Below are 13383 nucleotides of genomic sequence, written 5' to 3' on the forward strand. Positions count from 1 at the left end.
CTTTTTTTTTTTTTTTTTTTTTTTTTTTTTTTTTTGTCTTTTTGTCTCATAATGCTCTTTCTCTGGGACAGAAAAGTTATTGATTGTCACAATTCTCTGGACTGCTTAATCGATACACACCAGTTAAAAGGAACCGAGGTGACAGATGGGAGTCCCTTCTAGTGCTGTTCTACATGATGCTGGGCTGTGATAATTCGCCTGTCAGAAAGCTGTACTTTCTTAAGAAGCCAAATGTGAAGGCATTAGGGGATTTAGTGTCAAGATGAGCAGCGATGTGTTTGTGAGTTGACATTTGAAGCTTTTTTTTTTTTTATGAGAAGCAGAGGCAAGCATGGGATCTCCTCCTCAGAGAGGACTGCAGTTCTTTTTTGATATTGTCAAAGGTAACAAGTAAAAGGTATTTGTTTGAGGTAAAGGATAAACAATGAGGTGGGTTGTCCTTTTATATGAGAGATTTATGAGAGTGACATTAGCATTATAGACCAGTGGTTCTCAACCTTCCCATTCCTGATATTGTGGTGACTCACAACAATAAAATTATTTGCATTGCTACTTCACAACTGTAATTTTGCTACTGTTGTGGATCATAATGTAAATATCTGATATACAGCATATCTGATATGCAATTCCTGTGAAAGGGGTCATGACCCACAGGGTGAGAACCACTCTTATGGATAGATAGGCAGAGATCAGCATGTCAAAGGCACTGAGGACTTTGGGATCATATAACTGAGTGGCGGTTCTTTCTTAAAGTTTTCACATGAAGAGGAGAGAGAAGGAGGTACAAAAGTTTCCCTTTTGTCCTTCAGTGGGCCATTGCTGGAGTAACCAGTAAGTAGTCATTTAAAGAGTGTTCATGAACAGTAAACATCTTTCCTTGTTACCCATTTCCAGGGCAGGGAGAATAAGTATTAGAAAAAGAGCTGCCTCAGTTCTAGAAGCCAAATTACTTTCTTTCATGTCTCTAGCTACATATGTATCAGAAGATGGCCTAGTCGGCCATCAGTGGAAAGAGAGGCCCATTGGTCGTGCAAACTTTATATGCCTCAGTATAGGGGAACGCCAGGGCCAAGAAGTGGGAGTGGGTGGGTAGGGGAATAGGGGGGGAGGGTATGGGGGACTTTTGGGATAGCACTGGAAATGTAAATGAAGAAAATACCTAATAATAAAAAAATAACAACAACCAAATTTGTTACAGTTCAATCAAAAATGGAGAGGTTTCACAAAATGGCTTAGCCATGGCTAACAAGAATGGCTCTTCTCCATCACTTGCAGCTGAAGCAGCCTGAGAAGTTCATCAAGCCTTTTAGGGACCTCTACTCAATCAACCCAAGGTTCTTGGCATTGACTGTAGAAAAGAATGTCAAGACTGGCCAAGTGAGAAGCTGAGTTTGGGTTCTTAGAGATATTTCGGTATAGATTTTAAGGATGAGAGTTAGGAGAAAGAAAGGCACTCACGATGAAAATAAGACATATACCAGGGCATGGGTGCGGGCTTCTCATAAACAATCACATTTTACTCTCCTTACAATAGACCTGTACAGGTTTATGTGGGTTTTGAAGCTATCATCTCAGGATTGCTAAGAAATCTAAATGGGAATCATAGGGTATTTCCTGAGGGACATCTGACAGCATTATAATTGACAGATAAAATCTGGATCTCAGGGATGAAGGAAAATTGGACCTTTTAACTGTCAACAAGGCAACTAGCTACTTTTAGTTTCATGTCTGTTGCTGTGACAAAAAATACTCTGGCCAAAAGCAACACAGGGAGTATGTATTTATTTAGCTGATAATTCCAGGTTATGGCCCATCATTGTGGCGAAGTCAAGGCAGCAGGAACTGGAAGAAACAAGTCATAGGTATTTATAGTCAAGCACACAGAAAAATCAATGTATGTATGTTCATTTGCTTGTTTGCTTGTGTTCAGTTTGATTTCTCTGCTCTTGGACAGTTCAGGACCACCCACTGTGGGCCATGCCTTCATCTTCACTTCTCACAGACATACATCCAAGACAATCTAATGTAGATAATCCTTCACTGAGACTCTTTTATGTTATGTGAAACTGTGTCAAGTTGACAAAGCTAATCATTGCAAAAAATCTTGAGATTCCCAGAAGTATCCAAGGTTGAATACATTCAGACCTTTAGCCTGGTTCATTACTACCTTAACAAAATATCTAAATATGAAAGCAATACTGTCTCCATATTGACCACCCTTACATTTAATTAAAATTAAATGTTAATTTTACTGAATTCTTGATTCTTAGCTAGTGAGAGCCTTCAACCAATCTCCAAGATGAGGGGTTCAATTTCTCTATCTTTCCTTTGTAATCTTGGCCAAGACACTTTTTTTCAGCTCCTCTGTGGTATTAAGGAGCTAAAGATAATATACGTAGAATAGCCAAAACCCAAAACCCAACCAACCAACCAAACAAAAACAAAACAACCCCAAACAATCTCTGAATCCCTGGAACATTCAAGAGAAAGGGGTTGCTAAAGCCATCTTCTGTATCCCTTAAGGCCAAGGTTGGTTCTATGAACAGTTCAACATAACAGTGTCTCAAGAAAGTTTATTCTCCGACATCCTGCTTCCTCTCTGACTCTTACTGGAGATCAGGGGGTGTTTATTCCCTCAGAGGTAAACAAAATGGAAACTCAGAAGCTTCTTTAAGTCATCAACTTCCAAGTTTTTTCTAGTTTAACTCTCTGGCCACCGATGGCTTCTTTTCCTTTTCCTCATGTTTCCAAACTGGCCACCAGAGCCACAGACATTATACCTGCATTTCAAATAATGCAATGAACCCTGGTAACACATGAGTTCTTAGGAAGTAAGAAGGAAAGAGAGGAATCTAGGAGCCAGATAGCTGCTTCTGCCATCAGGAAGTAATAGAGACTTTGTTATGGAAGAGTTTGAACAGTGAGTTATAGGTACAGGAATCGAAAGAGCATTATGTGATTTTTAAGTGTTTCCTAGAAGGCCATATGATAGGACTTAGTGGTTGGTGCACAAGCACGAGGACCTGTGTTATGGTCCACAGCACCCACATAAGAGCTGGACATGACAGTATATTCCAGAAACCCCAGAACTCAGTTGTTAGAAGCAGGAAGATCAAGAATTGGAGGCCATTCTTTGCTATGAGTGAGGCCAACTTGATTGTATACAAACTTGTCCCAAACAATCAAAAGAAGAGAGAACAAAGGAAGAAACAAAAGGAAAGTAAGGTAAAGGAAATAGGATAAACATTTCCAAGAGTGGATGTGAGCTGCAGCTCCAAAGAAGGTAAGAAGCTCGATGGCTAATGTCCTACAGAGGATGGGGCTGCTAGAGCTCATTTGCATACCATGGGCTTTCTGGTACACACATTCTATGCTACCTTGATTGGTCAGGGTAGACCCACTCTTCTTTATCAACAAGTTCCTTTCCCTTCCTTCCCCTTCCCTTAGTGCCTCCAACAGGTTCTCATGTATCCCAGTCTGGCTTCCAACACCCCATGTAGCCAAGGATGACTGAACTTATGATTCTCCTGCCTCCAATGCCCACTTCCTGGATTAGAGGCTTGGGTCTAATAATAGGTTTCTACAGTGTCAGGATGGAGCCCAGGCTAGGTTACCAGGCAAGTACTGTGTGGATGAACTTCATATCCAGCAGGTTCCTTTCAGATGTTAATTTTACAGCCCTCAGTGAGGATGTTCTGACCACCTTGGCCTCCCTTAATCTCATGCTTCACTGTGACACATGGCTGGAATAAAGCTGAAGATGATCCCTACTTAACGCTTTACCTGCCTCCAGAGCACCCTCAGCCCAGACCTCAACAGGTAGGAAAGCCATAGAACGGGGCCTAAGGGCACCGGCATTGTGTGTGCATGCTGAAAAACTAATTTCAAACTACAATCTGCATATATTAACCATGTTGGGTGAGGATTCCTTTCACAGCATCATAGTTTCTGGGGGGAAAGCATCTCTCATGTGCGTCTGAGCCATAGTCTGCATCCAGGAAGATGGGAGGGGGGTGTCACCTGCAGCTGGGCTTGCTAAGAGTGGGTGAACAGATCCCCCAGTTATTCCCTTGATGGAGACTAAGGGGGCTGTAGTCACAGGAGGAGGGCTCTCTGATGATGGCCTCCCTGTGACTGGTGAAGAGTGTCTGTCTTTTTTCCCAACCCCCCAGAACTTATTTGAATATACTGAAAATATGTTGGTTTCTATGTAGAGGAAAAGAAAAAAGAGTACTCAGGCTGAAGGATTTTCCAGACTCAGTGCATATAGACAATATAAGAGACTTCTATGGGTCTGTATCCTAGAAAGGGTTTTGGGGGCTGTCGCACTTTGCTTTCTGTTGCTGGGATGAACACTGACCAAAAGCAAATTCAGCAAGAGAGGGTTTCTTTCAGCTTACAGTTCACAGCCCATAATTAAGGCAAGGAAGGTAGGAATCCACGGTGGGAACCTGAGGCAGAAGCCATGGAGGAATAGGGCTTACTGGCCAGCTCTCTAGTTCATGCTGAGCTCATAGTAGGTTGGACCTTCCTTCGTCAATTAGCAATTAAGAAAATGCCTCCACAGGCATTGTCACAAGTCAGTCTGATGGTACTAAAGACAATTTGTTTGTTTGTTTGTTTTTCCTGTAGCATTAAGTTTCTAGCTGTATGTAGAAATTCACACTGGTGACTTCATAGAGCTTTTCAGAGCAATCCAGGATAATCTTTGGTTTTTTGTTTGTTTGTTCTAAGACAAAGTCTCATGTAGCCAGGGATGGCATCCAACTAGACATGTAGCCAAGGATGACCTTGAATTCCTGGTCTTCTTGCTTCTATCTCCTGAGTGCTAGGATAACAGGCTTGTACCATCATTCCTGGTTTATTAGGTACTGGGGATTGGACTCAAGGTTTCATTCACACACACACAGACACACACACAGACACACACACATGTGTATGTGAATATAAACACAGACACACAGACACACACAGACACACAGACACACACAGACACACACACACACAGACACACACACACACACACACACACACACACACACACACACACACACACACTTACTAGGCAAGTACCCAACTGACTGAAACTGTAGCCACCTTATTTACAGAAAGTTTTACATCCTATCTGGTGGTATCAGAATCAACTTTGTACAATCCCCACATAAAAGACTAATTCACTTTTCCTTTTATCTTGCTGTTTTTCTGTATAGAGAATCAATCCCAAATGGTCCCAAATTGGTTGGGACATTTTAGTTCTTACCATGGGTGCCCAAGCACAGTCATATCATACATGGTATCCATGGCAGTCTGCCTGGCATCTGTATACAGGCCTAGAGCCTTGAAGAACAATACTGATATTGCTAAGGCTAGTGGCCATGGGACACACACTAAGGAGCAGGTTTTTCAATAAAGATTGTACTGATAGCCTCCAGGATAAATGTAGATGAATGTAGCTGTTGTTTGCTACTTTGTGGGTTCTTCTTTCTTCTACCCTTCTCCACCCCTTTTCTTCCACTCTTTCAACCCACTAACATTTGCTAGGGGAGAAAAGAGGATAGAGGAGATGTGGGCAATGTTATCATTAGATTACTTCCTGCTGATTAAGGGCTTCTAGTTCCTTGGGGCAAGTTTGATTTTTGCTATCAGAATATCTAATTTCTTCTTGTTCTTGTTTTGTTTTCTTTGCATAAGCCAATTTAACAAACAGTAACCAACACCAACCAACACCAAACAAGCAACAACCAACAACCAACCCTCTTGGGGCCTTAGCATTTCTATGCTCCCTGAAAAGTCTTCCAAATTCCAAAGGCCACAGATTTGCAGACATTATCTGGAGTCATGCTCATCCAGAGCATGAGGCAAATCACAATCAGCTTCTGTAGACGATCAAAAGCAGCCTAACCCACAGTGGGAATTAAAGTGAAACAATGTTAAGCAGCCCTCAGAGGCTGCCCAGCAGGGCTAAGGAATGGATGCCTAGATTTGGAATACTCTGCAGGATCGTTCAAAGAAGAATGAAAGGACCCCTCTGGTTGTTTGATTGAAGGAGAGTGCAGTCAAGCAACAAGAAAGTCTAAGACACTTTAGAGTCCCTCTGGGATTGTGGTGGCATTGTATGCAATCACCATGCACGTCTATGTAGGTGCCTGTGTACATGTGCTTTAGAGAATGGAAAAGAATTTGAGTATGATGACAAAGCAATAATGAGCCTGAGGCAGAAGGATCACCATGAGTTGGATGCCAGCAGGAACTGCACAATGTGCTCAAGGCCAGTCTGGGCCAGAGTAAAATTCTGTCTGAAAACCACAGCCAGAGAGATGGCTCAATGGTTAAGAGCACTTGTTACTTTTACAAAGGTAACTTTTGACCTGGGTTTAGTTCCCAGCCTCCACATAGTGGCTCACAAACATCTAAACTACAGTTCTGGGGAATTAAATTCCCTCTGCTGAACTCTGCAGACCTTGTTAGCCAAGAGTGCACATGTATACATGCAAGCAAAACATGTTATATATAAAATAACCTAAAAACAACAACAATTATGCAAACAACAAAATAAAAATAAAGGCCACAAAGAAAGTGGAAAGGAACACAACAGGTTCACTGTGTATTAAGCTAAGGTTGTTTCCTCATCTATAATGTGTGGGTCAGACTCATGTGATCATATTTTGCCTTTGAGACCTTTTCATGATGATATCTGTATTACTTTTAAATTACTTTTCTTTGCTGTGAGAAAACACCTGACAAGAAACAACTTAAGGCTCAGCATTTGAGGGGATATAGTTTATGGAAAGAATGGAACATAAGGTGACTGGCTATAATGTATCAGCAATCAGAGCCTGAGAGCAATAGGAAGTAGGGTTAAGCCCTTAGGGTTAGCCCCAATAACCCATGCTTTCCAGGAGACCACCATGTCCTATAAGTGCCATATTTTTCACCAAATAGCATTGCCTGTAGAGGACTAAGCATCCAAACACCAACTGTATCCAAATACTGTAAGTATCCAAATGGGGACCCAACTGGGAGCATTTATCATTCAAACTACAGAGCTCCTGCTTCTGCCCCATGCCTTGAGGGGTCATTTCTATAATGAAGCTATGTTATATCCATTCTAGTTAGTTTAACTATCAACCTGACACAGCTTACCATCAACAGAGAAGAGAGTCTCAATTATGGTGTTGCATAGATTAGAATGAGCTGTGGCTATATCTGTGGGTGATGGATTGTGTGTCTTGATGGTCAATTGATGTATATAAGTCTGTCCCACAGTGGGTGGTGCCATTCCCTGCAAGGCAGGTGGTCTTGCATTGTACAACAAAACTACCCAAGGAGAAATGGTTCAGCTGTTAGGAGTACTTACTGGTCTTGAAGGGGACCCAAGTTGCAGTTCCCAGCGTCCATGTGAGGCAGCTCATGCTTGTCTTTTATTCAAGCTCCAAGGTATCTGATGCCCTCTTCTGGCCTCTAGGAGCACTGCACTCAAGTGCACATGTGAACATACATACATACACACACACACACACACACACACACACACACACACCTAATTAAAACATACTAAAAATGTTTTAAAAAGAGAGCTAGCTAAGCCTGAGCCAGAACACGAGCCAGAAAGCAGCACTTCTCCATATTTCCTGCCCTGACTTCCCTCATTGCTGGACTACAGCTTATAAACTGAGTTGACCCCTTTCTGCTCCATGTTGCTTTTGGTCAGAGTGATTGCATTAACACAGATGCAAGTAGGACACCATACTTCTGTTCATTTCTCTGATTGCTTTCATCTCCTTTGCTGTGATGTTCTGTTACCTTCTGGTCTTGTTTCTAGGTGACTCACCACCTGCATTATCATGACAGTTACTGTAGAAGGGGGTAATACTCCACTCAACCATTAAAATGAAGATAAGCCATCAGGCAAAGTTCATGCCAGACAGAACTAGTTCCAGCAACACTACCAGGGAGAAAATTTTGTCCCATGAATGGGACGTAAATAAGGACTGTGTAATGATGGATACTAAGAAATAAGCTGGGCAGCAATAAAAAGTGAGATCATTCCAAATTAGTAGATTGAGAAAATAAATTAGAAAACAGAGGAACAAGAAATGTAAGAGACTCAAGCAGATATTGTACCCTGCTTTGTCACCCTTGTGTGATATGAGATTCTATTTCCTCATATCATATCCATTTATTTATTTATTATTTCTTTTTTATCTTTGTGTGTGTTTAATGTTTCAGGGTATCTTATCACAGAGACAGAAATGACACTATAGCAGTGCATTTCTATTCATTTTTTGATTACATTAATCTTCCCTGTGTTTGAGTGTGTGTGTGTGTGTGTGTGTGTGTGTGTGTGCACTTATCCATGTGTATTCCCTCATTTTCTGTTGCTGTGATAAAATACCCCAACAGAAAGCAAACTAGAACAGAAAGGGCTTGTTTAGATTTATATTTCCAGAGGGAAAGAGTCTTTCATGGCACAGAAGACATGATAACAGGCAAGGGAAGCATGGTGGGAGAAGCAGTGTGGTGCCTGGTCATATTGCATCCACATAGAAAGCAGAAGTGAAGGAGAAATGAGAACAGGGCCAGGCTGTAAAGCCTCAAGGCCCAACCCCCAGTGACATACTTCCTCCAGCAAAGTTCCATCCTAAAGGTTCCATAACCTTCCCAGAGAGCATCACCTGTTAGGTGATGTGAGCCAATAGGAGACAGTTTCACAGTAAGACCACAGCATTATCTGTGTGAGTATGTTGTGTGCATATCCAGCACTTATATGGAGGTCAGTGGACAACCTCAGGCATTAGTGTTTGTTTTCCACTTTGTTTGTTACCTGACTTCCTGTTCACCATTAGCTTACAGATACTTCCTGTCTATGTTACCCATCTAGGATCTCTGGGATTACAAACATGTGCTATGTACTACCACATCTGGCTTTACATGGGCTCTGGGGATTTGAACTCAGGTCGTCATACCTGTATGATAAGCACCTTACACACCCAGCTCACATTGGTCAGTTTCTTTCCTCTTGTTCTTGCTCTTATTGTTCTTATTGTCCTTGTTTTTCTTCTTGTTCTTCTAGTTCTGGTTCTTGTTCTTTTCCTCCTCCTCCTCCTCCTCCTCCTCCTCCTCCTCCTTCTCCTCCTCCTTTTCCTCCTTTGCTTCAAGTACATCTGATTTGAGAAGTGGAATTTCTACTCTGGTTAGAACAAGGATGACCTTAGTTTTGGGGTAAATGAGTTTTTAATAGCCTTCTAAGATACATAGATTTAAGGCAGAATTGAGTTCCTGCTGTCTAGGCTTAGAAGGGCCTTGGGTACTGACAAAGTCCTTGCACCACACCTCAGGTCATTCATCCTGCATTGACATCCAGTGCATTCATGGAACTCCAAAGAAAACCCTTACAAGGTGAAGAGCTTCTTCACCTTGGATTTTGCTCTTATTTTCTCTTGAAAGTATGAAGCTAACCATATAAAATTACCAGGAGGAAGTCTTTTCTATCAATTAGTTTATTCCTCCCTCTCGTCTCTGGGGTGTGTGTGTGTATGCATGTGTCTGTGTGTATGTATGTATGTATGTATGTATGTATGTATGTATGTATGTGTACAAATGAGTGCATGTGTGTATAGTATATCTAGGTGAATAGTAGTGGAGAAGGGAGACATTGGCATATACTATTAGTTTGTCCTTTCTTGAAAGCCTTTGCCAGCAACTGTGGGATCCATGTGTTGGGGAGAGTGAACTAAGGGAATGTTAGGGACTGGAAGGAAGGCATTAAAGTCATGTTACCTTGGGTGGCATGGTCAGGGTTGTCAGAACTTACAGCACAGCTTCTTATGTGTCCCCAGATAGGAAGTAGAGGGCTCAGGCAGAAGTGTGGGTGGGACTAAAGCATTGAAGGCTTTCTTTAATAGAGAGCTGGACCCTACCTCCCAAAGAGTCTACAATCCGCCTAAACATCAGCACCACTAACTGAAGACCAAGTATTCAAACACAGTAACTCATTGCAGGTTGGGGACACAAAAAATCCAAACCAGAACAGAAGGTGAGCCAGCGTGAGGAGCTATGATCCTCACCTCATAAGAACTTTTGCAACTCTGGAGACTCCATTGTGGAAGAAGACAGTTTATTTGACCACTTTGAATTAGCTCATAAGGATGGGCATTGACTCAATGCAGAGGCCCCCTCTTCCCCTTCTTCACTGAATGAGTAATCAGGGGTTCCAATCTTGCCAGACACTATGTCTCACTTATCTTTCTCTCCATAGCTTATGTTTGCATTTTTCTCAAGAACCTTAAGTGGGTTTATTTCTACATTTTTATATCCTGTTTATTTTACAGGCTCATGATTTTGTCACATCTGCAGGCCACCAGGTACCCTTGGGTATTGGTAATTTTCTACTGTAAACTTCTAGTTTGGGTTGGAAAGAGGGTTGGTTAGACTAACAGAGTTTGGAAGCAGGTAACCAACTTAGGCTACCAGCAGAGTCCCAGTGCTTCCTCTTTACCTATAGCTGGACTTATGAGGACTCAGGGAACTTTTAATTTGAAAATGAACCATGTGATTTTATTTCCTCCAGCTAGGAATGATCCTCAGGTCACCTAGAACATGCCCACCTCCAGTTGAGAAGCAGTCTACAATGTGATACAGGGCTCTTGGCTTTTCTTCACAAAATACACTAAACCATCCCCTTGGTCTCTTGTTCACAGATAGCCTCATGCTTGCAGATACAGTGACTATTTTCTTGATCACCTTGCAGGGTGTGTAAGGAGCCAAGTTAAGAGGATTTTGGCAGCAGCTCTCCCCCGTGATTGCTGGGAAACGTTATTTACAATTCAGATCAGGCAGTGTGCATTATAAGCAAATTTTAGAGATGCTTCATGTGATTTGGAGCAACTTAATTTTAAGTTACATTAACAAAAAAAAAAAAAAAAACCATAGCAGGTGGCCTTTAGTGTCAAAGCATGACTTGAGTTTCTTGTTTACTTTTCTTTCTTCTTTTCTTTTTTCTTTCTGTCATTTCTCCTCTTCTTTCTTTTCTTTGTTTGTTTTTGAAAGCAGAACTTTACAGTGCAGTAGTTGCTCATTTAGGTAGTCAGGGGATATGAAGATTCGCAAGAGCTATGCAAGGTTAACATGGCTAAGCTGGCTGACTCTGACCTGCATAAGCTGCCAGTGAATCTTCACAGTGTTAACTTGTCTGTAAAGTCTACAGGATTCTGAGACTCCACGCAACATCGTTCTGCTTACCCACTGCCGGAGAGTATTAGTAGTATTCTTGAACTTGGAAGAAGAGAAAGATTTAGAGTAGAATGATACAGGAAGTCACTGCATTTAAAAAATATGATTTTTGTGTGTGTTGGCTATCAGGTACTGAGGGGGAAGTTGGTCTAACACCATCTGTCCTGTAATCATGGGCTGCGGTGTTCTGTTACCATTATTATTGCCACGACAAGATGATGGACAGAAAGGAGGAAGGGATTGTTGTGGCTCACAGTCTGAGCAGATCCAGTCCATCGTGGTGGGGAAGGCATGGCAGCAGGAGTGTGAGACAGCTGGTCACACTGTATAGAAATGAATGCTGCTGCTCAGATCACTTTCCCCTTCTTATGCAGTTAAGTACCCAACCTGTGGAATGCTACTTCCTATGTTCAGTGGGTTTCTCCATCTCAGTCAGTCTCATCTACAATCTCCCTCAGAGGTAAACTCAGAAGTATATTTCCCAGGTAAATCTAGATCTTGTGAAGCTGACCATCAATATTAACCATTGCAACCATTCTTTCACGTAAAATCACTGTTAATTATAAGGGATGTCCTGGGAGACAGAAACCTGGGATGCCCTCATTTTCAAAATAGTCCTTAGACATGGATGCCTTTAAATGGCATTAGGTGAGGGACTGGGGAGATGGCTCAGTGGCTAAAGTGCTTGCCATACAAGCATCAAGACAGAAAACCATTTAAATGGAGGGTATTCTGGCCCACTTGCAATTCCAGTCTCAGAGATAAAGCTATGATCACCAGAATAAGATGGCTAACTAGTCTATCCATATCTACAAGCTCTGGGATTGTTTGAGAGACCCTGTATCAAGGAATAAGATACAAAAGGGAATTAAAAATTATTCCCACCATCAACCTGAGGTCTCCCTGTGCATGCACACATATGTGCACATGCAGTCATACACATGTATGTCTACATACATGCTAAACAATGCATACATAGACACATCAAACACTTGTACACTGAAAATTCTTTTGAACGTTAATTGGTGACTATTTTCAAAGACACAGTCTTTGTGTCTTTATTTCCCTCATTTATTTTTTATAGATTTTGATTTAGTAATGTTCTTTTTTCCTTTTTTATTCCTTTATAACAGGGTGTCATCACACAGCCCAGGCTGGCCTCATCGTGACAATTCTCCTGCATCAGACTCCCAAGTGCTGGGATTACAAGTATACACCAGGCAATCAGTCCTTTTCCTCTCCTTAATAAAAATCTTAATTGAGATGAACATCACGTGACATAAGTGAACCATTGAAAAGTGTAAATATCCTTTGATATGTTTAAGTGTCATAAATATACTATTATTTGTTTTGAAAACATTTTCAGGGCTGGAGAGGTGGGCCAGGGATGGTAAGTGTGTACCATTCCTGTTGCACAGGGCCTGAGCTCCATCCCCAGCATTCACACCAGGTGACTACAGTTACCTGTGACTTTGGCTCCAGGAGATCTGATGCATTCCTTTGGCCTCCATGGAGACCTACACCTGTACACACACACACACACACACACACACACACACACACACACACACACCACAATTATAAATAACTAAACAAAACCATTTCCTTCACCCCAAGAGGGGACTCTGCCTCCACCAAGGTGTCTTTTTAATTCTCCCCATCCCTGAGCTCCAGACAATCAGTCATTTGCTTTCTGTCTATGGGTTTGTCTGTTCTTTTAATTTTTTAAGATTTATTTATTTATTTACTTATTTAATGTATGAGTACACTGTCGCTGTCCTCAGACACACCAGAAGAGGACATCAGATTCCATTACAGATGGTTGTGAGCCACCATGTGGTTGCTGGGAATTGAACTCAGGACCTCTGGAAGAGCAGACAGTGCTCTTAACCACTGAGCCATTTCTCCAGCCCTATTCTTATGGTTTCCTGTGCATGTTACGTATGCATATGGAAGGTGTGATCTTTGGTGTTGGGCTTAGCATATGTTCAATTTTCATCTAAATTGTGGCATGGACTGGTCCTTCTTTTTTATTTATGCCTTTTTGAGACAGGGTCTCACTATGGAGCCCAGGCTGGTCTGAAACCCCCAACCCTCCTGCCTCAGTCCCCTAAGTTCTAGAACCATAGGGGTGTCTACCACCAAGCCTGG

Source organism: Mus caroli, chromosome 5 (assembly GCF_900094665.2).
Source record: "Mus caroli chromosome 5, CAROLI_EIJ_v1.1, whole genome shotgun sequence".
NCBI lineage: Eukaryota > Metazoa > Chordata > Mammalia > Rodentia > Muridae > Mus > Mus caroli.